At 35.5% G+C, this 8,793-nt stretch overlaps 1 long non-coding RNA gene across 1 annotated transcript; it reads left to right on the forward strand.

The window, feature by feature from the left end:
- Positions 1-6,601: 6,601 nt before the first annotated feature.
- Positions 6,602-8,390, forward strand: LOC113059004 (uncharacterized). Its single transcript, XR_003278049.1, has 3 exons — positions 6,602-6,968; positions 7,769-7,866; positions 8,051-8,390. It is a non-coding gene; the product is annotated as an uncharacterized LOC113059004 (long non-coding RNA).
- The last annotated feature ends 403 nt before the right edge of the window (positions 8,391-8,793 follow it).

Here is an 8,793-nt window from a genome sequence, read left to right on the forward strand (position 1 = left end):
ACTTAGCTCATTAATATTAATCTGACATGCTCTTGAAGCGTCCAATCAAGCAACCTCATTAATATTAACGAGCCCGGTTTTACCCATAGTAGGATTAGTAACCTCACTTCCGGGTGTGACGACGCCCCTCCCTCCTCTTCTCTCTCTCCATGAGCGGCTCTGTCACTTACACGTGCGCACCTTCGCATCACGTGACCCTAAACGCCACAATAACAACAGCGGCGCATCAGAATCAGAACGTCACGTAAAATGTAGACATAAGTATGAAATAATTTGTTCAAATCTCTCTCTCTCTCTCTCTCTCTCTCTATATATAAATGTATTCTACCATTCTGTTACATGAAGGTAACAGTAAAACTGTACTGAAAACATTTAATAATGTCTTCATCATTTATTTTTTGTGACTTTCATTATGACTTTTATGTATATATTTTATTGCCCCCGCCCCCCCGCCAAAAATAAATAAATAAAATAAATAATAATAATAATAATATATTTATTATATAATAAATATAACTATGAATGGTATAATATAAATGATAAATGATCTGTATTTATAATCTAAATAAATAATCTCAAATAATATTCAATTTAATATAAACATTCATTTAATTTAAAACAACATATTTTTATTATTTTATTTTGGACATTTTTTGGTCTAATTATTATTTCACACACACAAACACACACACACACACACACGCACGCACGCAGGCACGCACACGCACACACACACACACACACACACACACACACACACAAAACACACACACACACACACACACACAGTCTTTTCTCATGTTATTCCAAGTAACTAAATGACTCATTCTTCTCTATCCACCAGTCGGCTTAATAGTAATGCAATCTAGCTATGAGTCACTGACTTTCCTGGTAATGCAACACAGGTCATCAGTTTCTAGAGTGTATGAAATCTGACAACTAGAAGAATGATTCCTTTTGTAATCAAATTTTGTGACGGTATCGGTCAATATTGGTCAACAGTTAAAGCACAGAATACAAATAAAAGAGTCTGGAAGCAATGAATGAAGACTACAGTAAGTAGGTTGTGAGAAAACAAAGGCGATTTTTCAAAGCTTCCTAGTGTTTTTAACTTCTATAAGCTAAAAATGTCATAACCTAATGTCATAACTCTGTAAATAAACTATGGCATGTGGGCGTTTCCTGACATCTCATATCAGGAAATCTTAACTGCTTTTTATAGTGGTTGGATAACTGTCTTAAGGCCTTTATTGGTTATAATTTAGTGTGTTGGGCAAAGTATCTGTGTGTTTTTTATGCTTGTTAATTTTAATAACTGAAATGGCTATGGTAAAGCAAAAAGATAATGAAGGCAAGGACATTAATATGACATAGTAACATAGATAACAGTAAAAGAAAGTTTCTCAGCAAGCTCAAGAGTGCCAGACTGCACGGATACATGTTCTACTCAACTTATAGTATGTATAATCATATTAATATTTTAGCTATTAGTTTCTTTTAGAGTGTGAAACAGTTTGATAATCTGAAAGTGTAGTCCTTTTCCCAGTATAGAAATGTAATCAATATAAAAATGGTTAATAAAGGTTAAGTGAGTAAGTGGTTTTACAGTAACAGAGAAACACCAAAAGAACTTATACACTCTCCACAAGCACATATCAGCAACATTTCATCAACAGTCATAGAAATCCAGAAGAGGGCAGTATTAAGTATTAAATCTAACAGATGCAGATAGCATTATGCTTTTAGCTGAATTACACTATACTACGCCATATTGATTTTCATGTCATTTTTATACACATAAATGTTATGCACATTCAAGACAGTACATGTAAAGAAATGAACAATATGCATTTACTTTTAAATGGTAACATGTTTAGATATATAAGCTTAGCATGTGCAGGATGATGATGCATCAGCTGTTATTACTGTAAAGGGAATGAACAAAATCATATTAATGTTAATTTAAAAAATCTGTAATTTTATTTAGTCAAATAACCGAAAAAAACAGAAGACAAAGGAAAATCCCAGTTAAAGAGATTCATCTGAAACGTAAATGTATTCTGCAACATATATAGGCATATGAACGTATGCATTTAGCTGCCAGTATATTATGAGGAAATTAAAGATATGGCAGCAACAGCAACTTTCAAATTGAATAATATGATGTTTTAAATAAGTGCATAGATGAAATATTGAATGGTAACTCTGAATTACAATAATTATGACATCTTAAATAAACAAATAAAAACATATTTTCTTGATTTCAGCACAGGGCATAAATCATTTAACAGTATTGTAAGATAAATAAACAACATATGCATTTCAGTAAAGACACAAAATTCCAGTGCGACTTTTTGTCATTTTTCAGTCAAATTATAATGATGCTGCTACATTAATACTCTTTATATTTTCATATTTTTGACCGTATATTCATTCAAACTTTTGTATTTTTTTCAAATAATCTTCTGATCCTTCAAGAAATGCCTCAGTGTCTGTCAAATATTCGGTGGATAAAATAAATCTGAAGACACAAACATGAAGAATGACATGTCACAGTTTATACCTTCACTCAGCTCCTGCGGCTTTAGTTTGTTTTTAGGGCACTACTTCCCTTCACTTAATTCCAGACTGCAAATGCTTGTTACTATAGATTTGTTCGTAGCTCAGTTACAGCTCTTCTGCAGTTGTCTGGGGAATCTTGTCCCATGGAGCATTTGCCAAGCCCTGCTACTTCGCCCCATGGAATTAGTTGGAGATTTTAGATTACAGTCTTGTGCATATTTGTGTTTACACATTCTGTTATTATGAAGTAAAAACTTATATCCGTTCGAAAGCACCAAATCCTCTCTCTTTGGCAGCTGAGGACAGTAAAAAGCCATATTTTTAAATGGAATTTGAATGACTCTTTGGTTTAAATCTTTACAACTCTGAAGATTTTAAGCATTTTCCAGCAATTAAATGGCTTCTTAGTTCACGGTTCTGGCCGAGTCATTGCATTGAGGAAGACATCATGGTTTAGTTATGCAACTGTTGTCATGATGAGCACACATGATGCACAGGGGAGCTCCTGTGTCAACAGACTATTCCTTACACTAGTAACTTGAAAACGTTGAAGTGTGTCACTGTTAAAACCCAATTTATGTGACTGGTGAAAATTATGCACAGCATTGCACACAGAGTATAAATAAAGACATTCAAAATGACCTGAATTTCACCACTTTAAGGTGAACCTTCAGCATAACTCCACCAGCTGTATTGCAATAGTTAAGCAATGGTTTACTCAAAGTGAAAAATTTCATATACAAACCCGATTCCAAAAAAGTTGGGACACTGTACAAATTGTGAGTAAAAAAAGAATGGAATAATTTACAAATCTCATAAACTTATATTTTATTCACAATAGAATATAGATAACATATCAAATGTTGAAAGTGAGATATTTTTAAATGTCATGCCAAATATTGGCTCATTTTGGATTTCATGAGAGCTACACATCCCAAAAAAGTTGGGACAGGTAGCAATAAAAGACCGGAAAAGTTAAATGTACATATAAGGAACAGCTGGAGGACCAATTTGCAACTTATTAGGTCAATTGACAACATGATTGGGTTTAAAAAGATCCTCTCAGAGTGGCAGTGTCTCTCAGAAGTCAAGAAGGGCAGAGGATCACCAATTCCCCCAATGCTGCGGCAAAAAATAGTGGAGCAATACCAGAAAAGAGTTTCTCAGAGAAAAAATGTTTGAAGTTATAATCATCTACAGTGCATAATATCATCCAAAGATTCAGAGAATCTGGAACAATCTCTGTATGTAAGGGTCAAGGCGAAAAACCATACTGCATGCCCGTGATCTTCTGGCCCTGCACTGCATCACATACAGGAATGCTACAGTAATGGAAATCACAACATGGGCTCAGGAATACTTCCAGAAAACATTGTCGGTGAACACAATACACCGTGCCATTCGCTGTTTTCGGCTAAAACTCTATAGGTCAAAAAAGAAGCAATATCTAAACATGATCCAGAAGCGCAGGAGTTTTCTCTGGGCCAAGCCTCATTTAAAATGGACTGTGGCAAAGTGGAAAACTTTTCTGTTCTTAATCAAAATCTGAAGTTCTTTTTGGAAAACTGGGATGCCATGTCTTCCAGACTAAAGAGGACAAGGACAACCCAAGTTGTTATCAGCGCTCAGTTCAGAAGCCTACATCTCTGATGGTATGGGGTTGCATGAGTGTGTGTGGCATGGGCAGCTTACACATCTGGAAAGGCACCGTCAATGCTAAAAGGTATATTCAAGTTCTAGAACAACATTGCTCCCATCCAGACGTCGTCTCTTTCAGGGAAGACCTTGCATTTTCCAACATGACAGACCACATACTGCATCAATTACAACACCATGGCTGCGTTGAAGAAGGATCCGGGTACTGAAATGGCCAGCCTGCAGTCCAGATCTTTCACCCATAGAAAACAATTGGCACATCATAAAGAGGAAGATGTAACAAAGAAGACCTAAGACAGTTGAGCAAGAAGCCTGTATTAGACAAGAATGGGTCAACATTCCTATTCCTAAACTCTGGCAACTTTTTTGGCTGCAAAAGGGGAGCCGACACAATATGAACACAGTTATAATACAAATAACTGTCTCATTTCTTACAGATGAGTGCGGTGACGCATGTTACGTACCATGATGCTCAGATTCTGGATGGATCCTACACTGGAAGACCAAAATAATGTGCTTTGATGAGATCAAGACAACAAAGGATAATGGATAATATGTCTGACTACGGATCAGAAGATGTTCGGCTCCTGGCTGGCTCGCTCTAATGACCTAATGGTTAGAGAGCTGGACTAGTTACCAGAAGGTCATCGGTTTGAGTCTCGGTGCTTGCAGGTGTTGTTGATGGGGGGAGGTAATGAACAGTGCTCTCTTTCACCCCCAATACCCATGGCTGAAGTGTCCTTGAGCAAGGCACTGAACCTCCAGTTGCTCCCCGGGCGCTGGATATATAGCATATGCACTTGGATGGGTTAAATGCAGAGCACCAATTCTGAGTATGGGTTAATATAGTTGGCAAATGTCACAACTTTCACAAGAATTTCAGTCTGTCACAGTAATCATAATGGTGTTTCTTGGGATTGTTAGTGAGTGCCTTGACATATTGTCCCACCTGCTCCCCCATGACACCTTCACTTTGACCGAAGCGACCTGCACTTCAGCAGGTTCCTCAATAGCACCTGCAAATGCTGTTCAGAGAGTCTGCTTTAAACAAAGAACCTGGATGCAAAAAGTGAGAAAGTAACATGTAAAAGATGCAGTTAAAGTGAATGATGTTAAACTTCTCCATGTTTCGCTGAATAAAGTCATACAAATAACGTGAAGTTATCTTTGCTTTTAGGGTGAAGTAACCTTTTAATAATTCAAATCTTGTAATAAAGGATGAAGTTGGTTTAAAATGAAAAAAAAAAAATAGCAATTGTGAATATTCCTTTTGCTAAGTGATTTCATGTTGGCTTTAATAAAAATGTTGATTGAGGGAAACAAAAGTTTGTAAGTGTCTGATTTTTTTATTTAAATAAATGCTGTATTTTGAACTTTTTATTCATAAAAAAAAGAAGAAAAAAACCTTTCACAGTTTCTACAAAAATATTTTTTCAGCATGGGTTAATAAATAGTTCTCGAGCAGCAAATCAGCATATTAGAATAGTTTCTGTATCATTTGACACTGAAAACTGAAAATTTTGCTTTGCATCACAGGAATAAATTACATTTTAAAATGTATTCAATTAGAAACTGCCCTTTTAATCTGTAATAATATTTCACAAAATTACTGTTTTACAGTATTTCAAATAAATTAAATATGGCCTCTCACAACTGAGTTTGTTATACTCGTTATAATTTTCTTTATATTAGCATAACTGTAACCCACTATAGTGACACTTCCGCCTTTTAGCACATTAATTGAATGACAGGATACTATTTAATTGCAGGTTCATTTCTGTTATTTCCATCTTTATGGTCTCTCGATATAGCCTGACATTGGCTATGAACATGATCTGTTTAACAAAACCTGACGGTTACTTTCAGCCTACTGCCTATAGCTAAATATAGTAGGATGGATATAATGTAAACCATGCATTAAATATTATTTACGCTAAGTTGATGTGTATTTAAGTTATTGTCAATTGTATTTTGTAATTCTCTGAAATGACCAGCAGAGGGCCACCAGTACTAGTACATCTCTGAACATGAGAATCTACATCATTTAATTGAACATCCATTACGTCCAGTAAAAAAATAAAAATAAAAATAAAAATAAAAATAAAAATAATAATTAAATAAATAATAATTTAAAAAAAAACTCACGAGCTTATTATTTATTTATTTTTTTTTTCTTGAAACGCGTGTGTTTATTTATTTAAATAAATGCCACTGGTTTGGTATTCTGTTGTCTAACTCACTTGCACTTTTTTTTTTTTTTTTTTTTTTGGAAACATTGAATGCAAGAGAATAGATTTCAAGAATCGAACTCGATGTGAAAGGATTCCTCTGATCCAGCCAATCGCTGCTCGCCAGGTGACGTCACTTGATGAAAGGGAATTCTGCGTCAAACACGCGCAGCAGATCAGATCACATCACACCAGACCGAGCCGTTCCCGCATCGGGATCGTGCAGTTTAGACCGTTCTTGTTTCCATATCGGAGTTTGTGCATGTGCAGATATTCGGATTAACAGATGGAGGGCTGTAAGTGAATGAACAAGCTCGTTTAAAGCGCTTTATCCAGGACGTGTCTGAAGCTTTGATGTACATGCTGATGCGAGATCAGATTACAGGCATCAGCATCAGACCGCAGGCTTTCATCTGAGCTTTTACTTCAGAGCTGGACACGGGACGGGTTCAGACCTCAGCAGCGAGCGCACTGGATCAGTTTACCGCAGGAGACGGCGATCTCACGAGCGACTCGTTACCGGTAAGAAAGTTTTGCACACAGTTGCAGCGCTGCTTTGATCCTCAGCTCGTAATATGAATCCAAAAATCAGTGCCTTAAGAAATCTACACGACACACACACACATAGTGCAAGCATGTTTTTTTTTTTTTTTTTTTTTTTTTTTCACTTCAGGTCAAAAAGTGGGCTACAAATCCATGTTTTATAGTATGCATTATTATGTTTTGAAGTCTGGTTTCAATATGTACACAACGCAATGTAGTATTACATAAATAAAAACAACAACAATAGTAATAGATCTCTCTCGGATCTCAAGTAGCCTATATAACTGGCAAGTTAATAATTATCGGCCAATTTTTTATTTTTTTTGGCCAGTTTTAATAAATAGTTATATATACATGTTAATATGTCAATATAGGTGTTTCCATATAATATATAAATAATCTTGCAATCATCTTATGTTTTTTTTTTTTTTTTTTTTTTGCATGTTGGTATGTATAATTTATTAGGTCTGATTTATCTGATAATCATTATTGGCCTATATTTTTAAAGATTATTCAATTATTTGAAATGCCTGATACTTCCAGCTAATACAATCCTATAGAAGGACTTTTCTTCCAACTCAGTCTAACTTCATCTCTTTAAAAATTATACATCTACAGATTATGCCTTTTTATCATGCTTTATTATGAACATTTAAAAAAGGCACCAAAGGGTATTTATTTATAATAATCACTGTTTGTTTGGAGTTCACACTGTTTTGAAAGATAATGCAAATAGCGTCCTCCATTAATCATTCATCAAAGGATTTGTGCTTTCACAGTGTACTGTATGTGAGAAAGACCTTTCACAATGCCCCGCGCTCTGATCCTCTCCAGTTTTCCTCTTCAGAGGATACTCGTCCTTCCACTGTGTGTTATGGTATGTTTCATTCATATTAACAGCTTTTGCTAACTTTTACATTTTAAGAGATTTTAAGAGAAAGAGATTTGATTTAAATGACTGTACACTTCCATTTATGCTATCTTTTACTTGCACTTCAATTTGGTAAACCTCCAATGATATTATGGAATAAGTAATGATCTTAGTTTCATGTTCCTCACAGTTTGCAGTAATGGCCGAGGAGAGAAGAGATTGCAGGGAGCAGGAATACCAGGATAAGTCTGGAAACTGTATTCCCTGCCGGCAGTGTGATGCTGGACAAGAGCTTTCCAAGGTTTGCCAACTCCGCACTAGGCTATTTATTTTTTGTTTTAGCCTAATTTGAAATATTGGTGCACGTATAAAACTTGTATCTTTAATTTCCTAAAAAGATTACATCTTAAATCAAGAAAAAGCACTCACTTCCCTTGAATTGATTCCCATTGAGCTTAATTCTGGAATTATTTCTGTACAGCACCTACCACAGATTAATATGCAGATATATTTAGACCTTTATACTTTGAGTTGTTAAAAAAAAAAAAAAAAAAAAAAAGACCACGTATGCGATTTTATGATATTATGCACTGTAGATGATGATAACTTCAAACTCTTTACAATTTTTCACTGAGAAACTCCTTTCTGGTATTGCTCCACTATTTTTCGCCGCAGCATTTGGGGGATTGGTGATCCTCTGCCCTTCTTGACTTCTGAGAAACACTGCCACTCTGAGAGGCTCTTTTTATACCCAATCATGTTGCCAGTTGACCTAATAAGTTGCAAATTGGTCCTCCATCTGTTCCTTATATGTACATTTAACTTTTCTGGCCTCTTATTGTTTGCGTTCCCATCAGAGTTCATGAAAGACTTCCAGACCAAACTGGCCAAAAGCAAAGAGTTCACCAATAAAGAGGGGATGCCAATGTTTTG

The sequence above is a fragment of the Carassius auratus genome, chromosome 40 (assembly GCF_003368295.1).
Source record: "Carassius auratus strain Wakin chromosome 40, ASM336829v1, whole genome shotgun sequence".
NCBI lineage: Eukaryota > Metazoa > Chordata > Actinopteri > Cypriniformes > Cyprinidae > Carassius > Carassius auratus.